The sequence below is a fragment of the Pongo abelii genome, chromosome Y, assembly GCF_028885655.2.
Source record: "Pongo abelii isolate AG06213 chromosome Y, NHGRI_mPonAbe1-v2.0_pri, whole genome shotgun sequence".
NCBI classification, from domain to species: Eukaryota; Metazoa; Chordata; class Mammalia; order Primates; family Hominidae; genus Pongo; species Pongo abelii.
Window position 1 is genome coordinate 2,516,071 of NC_072009.2, and position 15,814 is coordinate 2,531,884.

The 15,814-nt window shown below is 41.2% G+C and overlaps 1 pseudogene; it reads right to left on the reverse strand.

Annotated features, from left to right (window-relative positions):
• Positions 1–9,287: 9,287 nt before the first annotated feature.
• Positions 9,288–11,100, reverse strand: LOC129053410 (heat shock transcription factor, Y-linked-like; annotated as a pseudogene).
• Between the last annotated feature and the right edge of the window lie 4,714 nt (positions 11,101–15,814).

Genomic DNA, 15,814 nt, shown 5'->3' on the forward strand with positions numbered 1-15,814 from the left:
ATAGATATTAAATTAACTAAAAGTATCCCTTAAGGGAAACGAAGGGATGGGCCGAATTAAAGGAATAGGTTGGGTTAGTTAACTGCAGCAGGAACACGCCATTAAGACACAGATCACTCATGCTATTGTTTGTGGCTTAAGAATGCCTTTCAGTGGTTTTCCACCCTGGGCAGGCCAGGTGTTCCTTGCCTTCATTCCTGTAAACCCACAACCTTCCAGCTTGGGCGTTAGGGCCATTATGAACATGTTACAGTGCTGCAGAAATTTTGTTTATGGCCAGTCTTGGGGCCAGTTTATGGCCAGATTTTGGGGGGCTTGCTCCCAACACCATGGTAATTTTTTTTTTTAAAGTTATTTGTAGAGATGGTGTTCTCACCATTTTGCCCGGGCTGGTTTTGAACTGGGCTCAAGCAGTCAGTCCTCCTGCCTCAGCCTCCTAAAGTGTTGAGGTTACAAGGGTGAGCCACCATACCCGGCATCTGTGTGTTTTCTGAGAAGTTTGTCCATTTTGTCAAAGATTTGAATTTATGTGTGTATAATTATTTATAGTATTCCCATATTGTGTGTGTATGTATGTGTGTGTAAGGTGTATAGGGTCTGTAAAACAGAATACCCTGTTTTATCCTGATCATGATATTTATTTATTCTTTATCTTTGTCAGTCTTACTAGAAAGAGGTTGGTCAATTTTATTGATCTTTACACAGAACCATTCTGTGTTTCACTGACTTTTTTTTTTTTTTTTTTTTTTTAGATGAAGTCTCACTGTGTCACCCAGGCTGGAGTGCAGTGGCACATTCTTGGCTCACTGCAACCTCCACATCCCGGGTTCAAGTGATTCTCCTGCCTCAGTCTCCCAAGTAGCTGAGATTACAGGCGCCCGCCTCCAACCTGGCTAATTTTTGTATTTATTTTTAGTAGAGATGGGGTTTCACCATGTTGACCAGGCTAGCCTTGAACTCCTGATCTCAGGTAATCTGCTTGCGTTGACCTCCCAAAGTGCTACGATACAGTTGGTGACCGACCATATCCAGCCTGTTTCATTGATTTTTATCTATTGTTTCTCTTTTCTATTTGATAGATTTGTATACTTTATTTTTTTTTCTTTTTGCTTGCTTTGGATTATTTTTGCCCTTCTCTATACAAGTTATTAAAATGGAAGTGTACATTATTGAAATGTATTCTCTTTTCCCATGTTTTAATTTAATGCCATAATTTTACCTGTCAGCACTCTTTCTCCTTTTACTTTCATCTGATCTGAAATGTATTTTCAAATTTATCCAGCTCAATGTATTATTTTATTGTTTCTTGACATTTTCCTTTAACCGTCTGATTATTGAAGGATTCTTGCTTGACCCAAGGATGATCTTCCCAGTGTATGAAGATTTTCCTGTTATCATTTTCTTATTGATTTCTACTTTAGTTTTGTTGTGGTTTGGGAACACACTGGATTATTGTAATTCTTTTTTATTTGTTGAGTTTTGTTTAATGGCACAGGAACCTTGAAAATAATGTGTATTTTGCATTTAGCAGATTGTTCCATGAATGTTCATTAGATTGTTTTGGTTGATGGTGTTACTGAGAGGTCTCTTTTTTGTTGATTCTCTTTCTAGTTGTCCTATGAATTGATAAAGGATGTTGCCTTTCGAACTATAATAGATTTGTCTTTTTCTTTTATATTTTTTAGGTTTTGCTTGACATATTTTCGGTTCTGTTTCTTGCTGCATGGACAGTTCAGATTGCTGTTTCTTCTAGGTTGTTTTATTTAGCATTATATAATATCCTTTACATCACTGATAATTTTATCTTCTCTAGTCTACTTTATCTGGTAATATATCTATCCACTCCTGTTCTGCTTTTCACTTTTGAACTTTTCAGCCTGTCTGTACTTTTATATGAAAGTGAGTTTCTTGTAGATAGTAAATATGTGGGGCATGTTGTTAAATCTACACTGCTAATCTCCATATTTTAGTTGGTGCATTTAAATGATTTAGTGTTTACATTTAGTGTTAATTTTTGATATATTCATAGTTTTCTTGGAATCAAGCCAGGTCTGGCTGCATTTTCTCATGGCCTAATAACTAGAAGCAGGCAAACTACATAAGAAGGGAATTTATTCCTGTAACTAGATACAGGGAGAAGACGAGATAATTCCAGGAGACCAACTCAAAGTGTTACAATTTTTTGGTGGTTATATAGGTTGGGCTTATGTGCCCACATGCAGTATAGCTTTTGCCTAAGTCTATTGGCAACTAAATTTTGTTTCAACTAGGTCAGAGGCCAAAAAAAAAAGGCTCGCTAAATCTGATTCAAAGGGCCCCAGTGCCTTTAAAGGCTGTCTACTGTGGTACAGCAGTGATTATTTGTATCTTAGGTCCTTTAGAGCTTGATCTGGAGAGCTGCCTTAGACTCTCCCATGAATCCATTCAAACAGCTGCCTCTGTTACCTTGACTCGTCTCAGGTTTTGTTGACCAGAAACAGATCCTGGCACTAGGAATGTAAGGCTGTCTCTATTATCTTGGCTGGCTCCAGGTTAGGGAGAAGCCCATGCAAGGCTCCTAATGACCATATGTTTCATTTCTAGCTTTGATGTCTGGGCACTGATTTCTGTAGGTTTAACTCTGCTCAATGTTAAGGCAGTGCTATGGAAATTTGTCTATATATAGGGTGTTGCACAGGCCTGTGTATATGACTGTCGGGTAGAACTGTCTTGCCACAATAGCTGTTCATTTTCTGTCTGCTGGTTTTGTTTTTTCTCCCGAGTTTTATTTTTTGTCCTTTGTATGGGTTATTTGAAGAGATTTGAGACATTCATTTTGATGTATTTGTTATCTTTTTTAGTATACCTGAAGAGATATAAAGATATGCTTTTTTGGTTGTCTTTCTAGGTATTATATTCTGTAAACATAATTTGTCACAGGCTACTGACACCATTTTATCTTACCTCTCATTAGTCCCTTTATCATTTCCCTTTTCGTACTTGCCTTATGTATTTTTTCTACATACATTTACGATGATCTCAGACTGTGTTACATAATTTTTGTTATGGTAGAGTTTTTAGTTTTAAAATTTCCTTTTCTTTGCTGAAACCTATAATTTTTATGCTTTATACTTGTTCATTAGTTTTAAGCATGTTCATAATTCTTCATTTAATTATTTTTATGATGGCAGTTTAGGACTCTTTCTCAGATATTCCTGATAACACTGACATTTCTGTATTGACATTTATCATGTTGTTTCATTGAGGTGGAGGCCTTCCTATTGCTTGATTTTTATGAGTGATTTTTATTTGAAACTTGAACATTTAGGGGACTGTTAGGAGACTCTGGACCTTATTATGATGTTCATTTTTAGCTGGCTTTATCTAATACCACCCTAATAGAGGAAAGGGTGTGCTTGTCTTGTGGAGGCACAATTCGAAATTCCATTCCTCATTTCCTTTGACACCCAAGGTAGGGCTCCTCATTACTGATAAATGAATATGCAATTTCCAGTGTCACACAAGGCCTTACTCACACCTCCTAGGGAAGGATGTCTTGTTACCACATGAAAAACTCTTAGCTCTCTACTCTGTCTTCTCTGATTCCACTCCAGCAGAGGGTTGGGGTGCTTCATTACTGCCTATACAATGGATGTTCGCACTTGGACTTTGTTGGCCTGAGTAGGTTTTTTGTTTTGCCTTGTTTTGTGTGTATTGTTTGGCTAAAGTAGAGTGGCTATTGTATAAAAGCTTTTTTGTCTTAGTGAGATGTCTTTTTCCTAGCCCTGTGGCTAGAGAAGGTGGGCTTGTGAGAACATTTTTGTCTGTGCCTTTTTACATTTTTGGGTACCAGCTCCTTCAGGACCAACTATGTGATAACATGAAGCCAAAACAAAATCCAGGGAACTCATTCTTCTTATCATTTGCTGGGTCTTAAGTTCCCTCAGCAGTCTACCTCTTTGCTCCAATTTTCAGTCTTATGCTTGTTTTAGATATAATACCCAGGGATATTAATTGTATTCATGGGATGACGGAAAAGTACATTTGCTCCATCTATTTTATTACTTAAGTGATGATTGAAGATGCAGAACATTTGTACTGTTCCTTTGGGGCAGAAAATTCAAAGTAATTTTTGCTGTTAAAACACTTTCTGTGGGCGGCAAGCCACCCAGGTGCCGAGGCAAGAGACCAAGGGCACGAGCTGTTCCAGTATAATAAAATATATAAAATAAGAATAGTTATACTAGATATATATCTTAGATATGATTACATATGAATATCATTAGTTTGTAGCAATTATTCTTTATTCCAATATTATAATAATCCTCGCTCTATAATCGTAACCTAGGAAAAACCAGGCCATACAGAGATAGGAGCTGAGGGGACATAGTGAGAAGTGACCAGAAGTGACCAGAAGACAAGAGTGCGAGCCTTCTGTTATGCCTGGACAGGGTCACCAGAGGGCTCCTTGGTTCTAGTGGTAATGCCAGTGTCTGGGAAGACGCCTGTTGCCAAGCAGACTGTGGTCTAGCGGTAGCGTCAGTGTCAAGGAAAAACACCCGCTACTTAGCAGACCAGGAAAGGGAGTCTCCCTTTCCCTGAGGGAGTTTAGAGAAGACTGTGCTCCTCTACCTCTTGTGGAGGGCCTGACATCAGTCAGGCCCACCCGCAGTTATCCAGAAGCCTAACCCTCTCCCTGTGATGCTGTGCTTCAGTGGTCACGCTCCTAGTCTGCCTTCATGTCCCATCCTGTACACTTGTCTCTGCCTTTTAGATAGCAGTAGCAAATTAGTGAAAGTACTAAAAGTCTCTGATAAGCAGAAATAATGGCGTAAGCTGTCTGTCTCTCCTCTCTCTCTCTGCCTCGGCTGCCAGAAAGGGAAGGGCCCCCTGTCCAGTGGACATGTGACCCACGTGACCTTACCTATGATTGGAGATGGCTCACTCTCCTTATCTTGCCCCTTTGTCTTGTATCCAATAAATATCAGCATAGCCTGGCATTCGGGGCCACTACTGGTCTCTGCATCTTGGTGGTCCCCCACAGTCTTTTCTTTTATCTCTTTGTCTTGTGTCTTTATTTCTACACTCTCTCATCTCCGCACATGGAGAGAAAACCCACCGACCCTGTGGGGCTGGTCCCTACAACTTTCAATGAATTTAACCTAAATAGAGACAGACTACTTTACAAGGTACAGCGTCAGTTGGGTACAGTGGGTCATGGCTGTAATCCCAGCACTTTGGGAGGCCTAGGGGGTGGATCACTCAAGGTAGAAGTTTGAGACCAGCCTGGTTAACATGGTGAAACCCCATCTGTACTAAAAATACACCCACAAAAAAATTAGCTGGCCATGGTGGTGTGGGCCTGTAATCCCCATGGTGTTGCAGGCCTGTAATCCCGGCTACTTGGGAAGCTGAGGCATAAGAATCACTTGAACCTGGGAGGTGGAGGTTGCAGTGAGCCAAGATCACACCACTGAACTCCAGCCTGGATGATAGGGCAAGACTCCGTCTCAAAAAAAAAAAAAAAAAAAAGGCCGGGCATGGTGGCTCACACCTGTAATCCCAGCACTTTGGGAGGCTGAGGCGGGTGGATCACAAGGTCAGGAGATCGAGACCATCCTGGTTAGCACAGTGAAACCCCGTCTCTACTAAAAATACAAAAAATTAGCCAGGCATGGTGGCGCGCACCTGTAGTCCCAGCTACTTGGGAGGCTGAGGCAGGAGAATGGCGTGAACCCAGGAGACGGAGCTTGCAGTGAGCAGAGATCACACCACTGCACTCCAGCCTGTGCGACAGAGCAAGACTCTGCCTCAAAAAAAAAAAAAAAGGAGGTACAGTGTCTTTGAGTCTTAGAGGAAGCTAAGATAGTTTCTAAGTTAAACTGCTCAGAACATAAAGAGTTTGCAGAGGGTAGGGACACATATTCTAATCATGTTGACCACTGTTTTTTGCATTTGTTTACTCCTTCCTCCTTCCCCCTCATCTCCTCCTCCCTGCATTTGTTTTGTTGTTGCCGTTGTTGTTTGTATGACACTTGCCTTAACCTTACAATATTGTATTCCACATTTAACCTGTCCTTTTCCATCCTCTCATTACTTTCTCCTGCTTCTTCTAAAATTTAATTTCCTTTTTCCTTTGTTCCCCTGGTATTTACCCAAGTTAGTCTGTTCACTTTTCATCCTTTTAGGCATCAGACTTTTTTTTGTAAAAAAAAAAAAAAAATCGTCTTCAACATTTAATCATGTTTACCACACTACCCTGTGAAAATGCAGTTTGAAAACTAAAAAATGGGCCGGGCATGGTGGCTCATCCCTGTAATCCCAGCATTTTGGGAGGCTGACGTGGGTGGATCACCTAAGGTCACAAGTTCAAGAACAGCCTGGCCAATATGGTGAAACCCCATCTCTAAAAATACAAAAATTAGCTGGGCTTTTTGGCTCATATGTGTAGTTCCAGCTATTCGGGAGGCTGAGGCAGTAGAATCGCTTGAACCTGGGAGGCAGTGGTTTCAGTGAGCGGAGATTGTGCCACTATACTTCAGCCTGGGCAACAGAGCGAGACTCCATCTCAAAGAAAAAAAAATGAAAAGGAAACTAAAAAGTGGTATTATATTTTAATGGCATGTGGACATAGGTGAAATGACCATTGTTTTGTGTCATGGTATGCCAGCATAAGGAATCAGGATTCCCTGTATAGATCATGGATTATTCATTCCAAACTTTTCCTACTTAGGCACAATTTGAAAATATATGCATATGGTCAAATGGCAGCAGTAAGTTTCCAGCCTGAGAAATCTGGCTGTACAAATCCATACACCATCCCAGCTTCAGCTTTTCCAGAAAGCTGAGTGATGCACCTTGTCAGGCTTTAGCTTGTGACACCAGCAGTTTTATAGTACACAAAATCCACTGCTGCGTCTGAAAAGTTGCATAGCTGGAATCCCCAGTGTAATCCATTTCAGCACAACAACTGGGAATCTCTGCTGCAAATAAAGGAAGGCGTGTTAAATATGCAGCTAGTTCTTTCAGGCAACGACCTGCCAGTCAAAGCAGAAGATAGAAAATAAATTTTAGAAGAGGCAGGGGAAAATCAACACATTTCAATGAGATAAAAGGAAAGAAGCCTTTATGGTGGTATTGCCGAAAGTGCACAGATTTGCATAGTGGTCAGATAACTGGGAGCTAAAAAGCGTGATAGTTGAATTGATAACTAGTGACACTAGATTCATTAAGTCAAAATTGTTCCAACTCTAGTCAACACTGCTTTGACCTACCCCTTAAAGAAAGATTGTGGTGAAGTGCAAAGAGAAAAAGTAATATCTGAACACCATGAATGTTTGTTTTTGACAATGAAAATAGATTTTAATGGGATTAAGTCCATAGTCAATATTTACCGATTCACACACACACATATATATATAAACATACATATATATATATCAGTCACTGTGTTAGGTCACTGCTGGCTGTCCAAGACAGATAGACAAGAAAATTAATGTGATAGATAAGAAACATCTCTTGGAAGGAGTGATGTCTGTGCTGGAGGAGTCTTAAGTAGGCAAAGAGGGAGACGAGACCTTTTATCTCCAGGAAAGAAATGGGGCAAAATGTACAAGGTGGGAAAGGGCATGGCTGAAAGTGGTTTGTTTGAATCTTGCTCCAGATAAACAGTAGTGAAACAGACATGAAGCTGAAAGGCAGACAAATGTCAGATCTTGAAGTGATTTATTCAGCCATCCTGAGGACCTGGGCTCAAAATCTAGAAAGTATTAAATGCCAACATAAGAAGTTAAATCTGAGTTTGGATGGAGCATGAAACCAATGTGATGAAAGTGTGCATTAGAGGCTAGGTGTGGTGGTTCATGGCTGTTATCCCAGCACATTGGAAGGCAAAGGCGAGTGGATCACCTAAGGCCAGGAGAGCTGGCCAACGTGGCGAAACCCCGTCTCTGATAAAAATACAAAAATTAGCCCAGCATGGTGCTGCACATCGGTAACCCTAGCTACTTGGGAGGCTGAGGCATGAGAATCACTTGAACCCAGAGGTGGAGGATGCAGTGAGCTGAGATCACTCCAGTGCACTCTGGTCTGATGACAGAATGAGACTCTGTCTCAATAAATAAATAAATAAATAAATATAAAAGAAAATGTGCATTGGAAAATGTGAAAGGTGGACTCTTGCAGGAGGTTATTAAAGGCAAAAACCTGCTGGAATGCTTTGACAGAGGGTCAGAAATGGCCCTTGCTGATGCCAGCTGTGAAATTCCACCATGTCCTGACAGTGATGCAGTCCATGAGTATAATATCATGTGAACTTTGTTACTCAAGTGATGACACAAATAATGGTGATCATGTTTACTGAGCTGGCTAGGTATGAACTGTAATGAAGATGATCTTTGCCAACTAAAATTCAAGTTTAAAATAACTAGGGAAATGTAACTGAGAAAATACTGAAGTAAATAGTGTGTGTTAAGCTTTCTCTGGAGTTTTTGTTTGTGTGTGCATGTGTATGTGTGCATCTGTTCCTTCCTTTGTGCCATCCTAATTTAGGCCCTCATTTGATTTAGACCAGACTTCAAGAAGTTGCTTATTACCTTTTGCTAGCTTCAGTTCCTTTTTTTGCCCTTGCTCACTGCCATGGTTTTCAATGTCCCCTCCACATCTCACAATGAAATTCTGTAGCCATTGTAATAGTGTTGGGAGGTGGGACCTTTAAGAAATGATTAGCTGTGAGGGCACAACCTATCATGACTGGATTGATGGCGTTATCTTGAGAATAAGTTAGTTATTGTCTGAGTGGGCTTTGGATCGAAGGATGAGTTTGGCCCTGATTTTCTGTTTATCACAAGTCCTTCACTGTATGATGCCCTCCTGCCATGCTGTAAAGGAGCCGTCACCGGATGCTGCCCCTTGGACTTCCCAGCCTCCAGAAACATGAGCAAAATGAGTTTTTTTTACAAATTACCCAGTCAATGGTATTCTGTTGTTGCAGTAGCAAATAGACTAAAGCACTCTATTATTTTTTCCTCTTTAGAGAACTAAATAAACTTACAAAGGGGCATGTCAAATTTCCTGTTGAATGATCAAAAAGTTCACATATGTTGTAAAAATAGTATAATAGCCCACCACTGAAATAAAGCACCATTTTCTGAAATCTTAACCTTGTTTTTAGAAATGAGGGAAAAGCAACCATAAAGGTAAACATGTAATTTTATTAATAAGAGAACTGCAGGAATTTAAAAATTTTTTATCAATGTAAATTTCAGTCCCTGTTGTCCTGCATAATCTGTTACCTCTTTGGTGGAAGATCAGTTGTAATTAGGGTGATGTTTGTCCAGTGAAGATGGTTGATGAGATGGCCTGGAAAGACAGGCAGCCAATGTATCAAATGTCATAGGCATTTGGAACCACTGGTTGCTTGCTGGTGGCAGGTTAGGATAAGGAGCCTCATTGACTGATACCTCAAAATATCTGGTTGGAAAAGTAGATTGTTCCACTGTCAGCCCCAAAAAGCTATTCTGTAAGGGAGGTATGATGTGGTATTGAGAAGTTGTGGTTGTAACAAAATTCACAATGTGTCCATTTGTTTGCATGTAGGTGCTATGAGAGTGCATATGAATATTGGTCAACTGATTTAAAATAGCATGTTGATCTGTGGCAATTTTGTCTGATGAGCCAACTGAAGTTGAAGATAGAGGAGGAAAACTGCTTCTGATTGGGTCAGTTGAACTAGCAGTTCTCTAGCTGACACAGTACTTCCTTGTTAGAAGCATATTTAAATTTGTAGAGGTTGGAAATGAACTTTCTTCACTAGTGTCAGCAGCTAAGCCAGAATTATGATTATCCATGTTACCCCCTGCTCTAAAGTGCTTTTTGTTGAAATCTTCAGCAAATAAAGTAGATACAGGAGAAGGATTTTTAATCCCAACTCTTCATTCTTACTGAAAGTTGGGGACAGTCACATTTGAAATTTGGATTATGAGAACTGTAACTAAAACCAAAGGAGAAGTTGATTTAGTGCCGTTTTTAACCAAGAGACAAGCGACTATCACAAATCTAACGTGTAAAGTCTCAGATTTCTGTATTATCACACAAAGTTAATGTCATCAACTAATGCATGCACATCGTTGACTATTTTTGAGAATGCGCGGACGAGCGCGGTGGCTCACGCCTGTAATCCCAGCACTTTGGGAGGCTGAGGCGGGCAGATCACGAGGTCAGGAGATCGAGCCCATCCTGGCTAACACGGTGAGTTCCCGTCTCTACTGAAAATACAAAAAAAAATTAGCCGGGCGTGGTGCCGGGCGCCTTAGTCCCAGCTACTCGGGAGGCTGAGGCAGGAGAATGGCGTGAACCTGGGAGGCGGAGCTTGCAGTGAGCCGAGATCGCGCCACTGCACTCCAGCCTGGCAACAGAGCCAGACTCTGTCTCAAAAAAAAAAAAAAAAAAATGCGCTTTTTGGGAAAAAAGCATTCAATTAGTAAAGCCCTCAAGTGAAAACATGTTATGTATTGATAGTAACATTTCACTAGAGGCTTTGGTATCTTTATTTGGAGTTCAATGATAAGATTCAAAGTTGTTGGCAAAATTTCTTAAGACACTGAAAGTTTAATGCTCAAGGTGCCCTCAATGTTTTCAAAAAATTAAATAATCTTAACCTTAATATTTCACATAATTTTTGAAATTTGGTTTTACTGCGTATATTGGCATGTTTACTGATGTATAAAATAAAATCATATGTATACTCTACTTGTGGTAACTGAAATATTTTGAATACTTTGCTTAAAAGAGTTTTTCTTCTGCCAGAAAGTTGGCCAAAGAAGCAGATGTTTGAAAATTCTGTCAAATTTTGCTAAATATATAGAGGTTGAGCTGTCGAACTAAGCTTTTCATACTGTCAGTTTCCAATATTCTGTAAATTTCTTTCTTGAAGAGTTCTTCATTAATCACTCTGCAAGTTCATCCCATGAAATAGACTTGAATTGGTCACTTTCGACTATTTTCCAAAGTTTCCTGGGAAAGGTCAGAGAAAGAAAATCATCATCTTTATCTGGCTCAGAGACACAAACTGGGTAACGTGACCTTTTAACAAGGATCCTTGTGACAAAACCGGAAAAGCATTTTCTTCAATCATTGACCTTAAGTCTGAGTCCCCAGGGAAGGTGTGTTCACACACTGGAGACCTAGTGGAGGTTTCTGAACCAGTTAATTCATCTTTGGGAGAAACATCTTGAGTTTCTGAAGAAACTTGTGGCATCTCAAATAAATATTTCTTTAGCTACTCCTCCAGCCTGCATGGTTTTCAAGACTGCAGCTTCAAATGATGCTTCAGAAGGCCTAGGCAGGTAAAGTAATCTAGACCATCACGACGTTTCCCAACCTGAGTAGCAATGATATCACAAGAGGACTTTGGTCTCCTAGCAACAAATGTAAAAAATTCAGCCAAGTATGAGAAATGAAAATTTCTTCATTTTCATTTTCATTCCTCATTTCTTTATGGGACAATTCTTCCCAGAAATGTATCCAGTAAAAATAAAATGTGGACTTATTACTTACATAGTGTGATCTCCAAAATCTCATTCCTGCAGAATCTTTTAAGTAAATAAGGAAATAAATAAATAATGTCCTCAATCCCTGAAATAAAAGTGATTTTCTCTGTTACACATACACTCTTACTATATTGGTGCCAGGAGTGTAGGGCCTGGTAATTGGACAATGCAAAAACAACAACAACAACAAAAAGATTTTAAAAGCTCTATCAGTTTGGCATGTTGGATTGGAAACTGATGCAGTGCAGAACCTATATGTTAAAAGTCCTGTCTTTACTAAGATACAAAAAATTAGCCGAGCATGATGGCATGCACTGGTAGTCCCAGCTACTCAGGTGGCTGAGGTAGGGGAATCACTTGAACCCAGGAGGTGGAGATTGCTGTGAGCCAAGATCATACCACTGCACTCCAGCCTGGTGACAGAACAAGACTCTATTAAAAAAAAACAACAAAAAAAATGGCCTTTGGGCGTGGTGGCTCACGCCTGTAATCCCAGCTCTTTGGGAGCCTGAGGCAGGCAGATCACGAGGTCAGGTGTTCCAGACCAGCCTGACCAACATAGTGAAACCCCAGCTCTACTAAAAATACAAAAATTAGCTGAGTGTGGGGGCACACGCTTGAAGTCCCAGCTACTCAGGAGGGTGAGGCAGGAGAATCGTTTGAACCCAGGAGGCAGAGGTTGCAGTGACCCGAAACTGCACCATTGCACTCCAGCCTGGGTGACAGAGAGAGACTTAGTCTCAAAAAAAAAAAAAAAAAGTAGGTTACTGGTTGCTGGGGAGGGGATGGGGAATACAAAGAACTGTTTAGTAGATAAGAGATTTCCTGTTGGGTGATAGAAATGTTTAAGAACTAGAGTGAGGTGATGATTGTACAACATCATAAGCATATTAAATTCCATTGAATTGTACACTTTAAAATAATTTTATATTATGTGAAACGTACTTTAAAAAATTAAGAGCCAGGCGCAGTGGCTCACGCCTGTAATCCCAGCACTTTGGGAAGCTGAGGTGGGTGGATCACGAGGTCAGGAGATCAAGACCATCCTGGCTAACACGGTGAAACCCCGTCTCTACTAAAAATTACAAAAAAATTAGCCGGGTGTGGTGGCGAGTGCCTGTAGTCTCAGCTACTCGGGAGGTTGAGGCAGGAGAATGGCATGAACCCGGGAGGCAGAGGTTGCAGTGAGCCGAGATTGTGCCACTGCACTCCAGCCTGGGCAACAGAGCGAGACTCCGTCTCAAAAACAAACAAACAAACAAAAACTACTTGAATTTCTCCTTCATCAGAGTCAACAACTCCTGGGACTACATTAATGCCCTGTAAGTTAAGACAGCTTTTGCCTAAAATTAGTCCCATGTATCCTGCTGGTAAAGGTCCCTAAAAACCAGTGGGAACTTTGATGGGTTTTTCTCCCACAACTAATGTGAGTCTTTCTCTTGGGGGGTAGATCTAATCCTGCACTTCCTGGTGCTCCTGGGGTGAGGGAATCAATGTGCCTCCAGGCACCCATGCCTGAAAAGGGGTTGAGGTCTGAACTGGGAATGCCCTCACTGTTTGAGGGGCCGGGGATCCAGGCTCCCCTCTCGTTTCCCAACAGCGGGGTGCCATTCTGATGAAATCTTGAGTGGCAGTGATTAGCCTGGTGATTTCCTTTGTTACAGTGAGGACAAAGTCCTGGTGTTTTTTTTCCCACTGGGTGGGACACTGCATTGGAAGGTCCTTTCTGTCCTGAGATCTGGCAGCATTCCTTTTTAAAATGTCCAGTTTTTCCACAATTATAACATTTTCCCATTTTAGGGTTTGACCCTTGGCTCCTTTCAGATTTGTCAACTGCTAAATTAGCCATTGCTTGCACTAACATTGCAGATCGATGAAGCTCAGTTCCTACATCCTGACAAGCTCTGAGAAAATTTCCCAAGTTTTGTGTACACCTTGCTGGTGCTAGTGCATGTTTACAATCCATGTTTGCATTCTCAAAAGCTAGAGTTAAGGTTAGCACTTCTGCACCCACAGTATGAGGAATCTGATGCTTCACTGCCTCTTGTAATCTTGCAAGAAATTGCAAATTGGGCTCCTGTGACCTTTGCATGATATGTAAAAAGGCTTGTACTGGGACTCTCTCTTCAGGAATTGTGGCCCAGGCACGTTTAGCAGCCTTTGCACACTGCTGATAAACAAAGTGTGGGAGTGCCATTTGTCACTCCAGGTCTGAATAAGGGCCATTACCTAACAGCATATCCTCTGTAATGTCTCTGTGTCCAGCAGCTTTATTTTGTCTAGCCTGGTCTGCACACATTTCTTGCCAATTTAAATTCCATGGCAGATATGCACTAGCAGACAAGTAAGTTTGTGCCAAGTGTTTTACATCGAAGGGTAAAAGATGCATAGCACTGAACACAGATTCTAGCAATCCTAAAGTGAATGGACTCTGTACGCCATTGTTTACCACACTCGCTTTTTAATTCCTCCAACAACTTAAACTCTAGTGGAGTGTGTTCATGAATAACCTGCTGTGGATTGTTTGGATCAGGCGTTGTGGAAATAGGAAAAGCACAAGCTCCTAAGGACTCTCCAGCTATGGCAGCAGAGCATAAAATTCTTTATATTGGGGTTTCTATTTCTGCTATTGAAGGAGGCGGTACAGATGTTTCTGCAATTGGAGAAGAGGGTATAGGCCAATCCTCCCTGTAGTATAGGTATCCTCCCTGTCCTGTTTTTTATTTTCAATCGATGCTGTCGGTGGGACAACAGATTCTTTCAGATTTTTAGACTCAGCATGCTGTCCTGCAGAATAATAAGGATAATGTTAGACGTACAGTATGAATTAAACTCCAAGTGGAAAAAAAAGAAGAATCAACTTTAAGACCTTTTTGATGGGCCCATTTTAATTCTTTTCCTGCTCTGTCCCAATTTTCCGTATCAAGAGTGCCTGCCTGTGGAAACCATGAATTACGTCTAATAACCTCCTGCAGCATCTTAATATCTGAGAACTAACCTGAGCACCAGTTTGTTTCAACAAAACTTTAAGCAACTGCACATAATGTTTTTCTTCAATAGACAAATTCTGCCCCATGTTACCCTGATTCGGAAAACTTTCCGTTCCCAGTATTTCTTTAAAGCACTGCTCCCGGTACCTCTTTAGGGCACTGACCTTATATCTGCTGCTGGCAGACTTGTCCTGGGGTCCCCCTTCACCTTGTCAATTTCAGTTCCTGTGCTCCAGCAGACCTTCTTCATTCACACCCTCGAAGTCCTGTGTCCGAACGCCACTTGTAACCTGCACAGACCTTGTGGGACTGAACAAAGGAGGATGAATGTGGGAATAAAAGACAAAGACAAAAGAGTATATTTGGAAGAAGGGTTTGGGGGCACTTTGCCTCTAGTGTACAAGGGCCCAGAGCTTTTTCAGCCCTCTGGATTTATTAGGAAAAGAGATAGTGAGAAAGTGGTGGGGGCTGGCAGGGGGTGGTGGTGGTGATTGTCGGGTAATTGTCAGTTTGTCAGTTAGCCATTTGGTTCATAGCTGGCTTGCAAGACTGCATCCTTGAAACAATAGGTGCTAGATTTCCCAGTATGTAACTTCAAGGAGCCTGGTGCCAGGGAGTGACTGCCCTCAGCAAACCCTTTGACAGCAGGCGCAGGGTGAGTTTGCCCACATCCTGCATTCATGATAAACAGTTTGCTGTTTGATCATATAGCCTCCAGTGGAATGCTGAGTTGGTCACAATTCCTTTGCTGGCTCACTACAGAAGCTACTTTAATGATTTTCTGCATAGGAAAAATGCTGTATTACACAAGAAAATTAGACATTTCTATTTGAGGGTTTGGGAGTCAAATTTATCACAATGCTTTAGAATATTGCCAAGAGGTGAGTCTGAAGGAATAGACAGGCTTTGTCCCATCGTGGGACTGGAAAACACACTGCTCAGGATCTTTCATCAACTGCTCTTTCTCTTGGGTTTCCTGCCGAGGTGACGAGTGTTTCACTTGTGTCTGCTGAGGGACTTGGGTACATTTTCTAAAGGGGCATTCCACCTATTGGAGACCTCTTGGCTGCTCAGGAGCCTTATGCTGGGTAATTGGTGAGGAAAATCTGTACACGGAGTAGTCAATCTGTGCTAGGCCAGCAGATGGAGTGGGTGAGGGAAGACTCATTGTTTGGAGGTTGTCCTAGATCACCTGATTTAGTAACGTCTAGAGCAGGATGGCTGAATGACTCAAGAAGAAAATTCAGAATGAGAAAGAGAGAGTCTGAGTCACCTAAAACAACACTGAATGAGCTT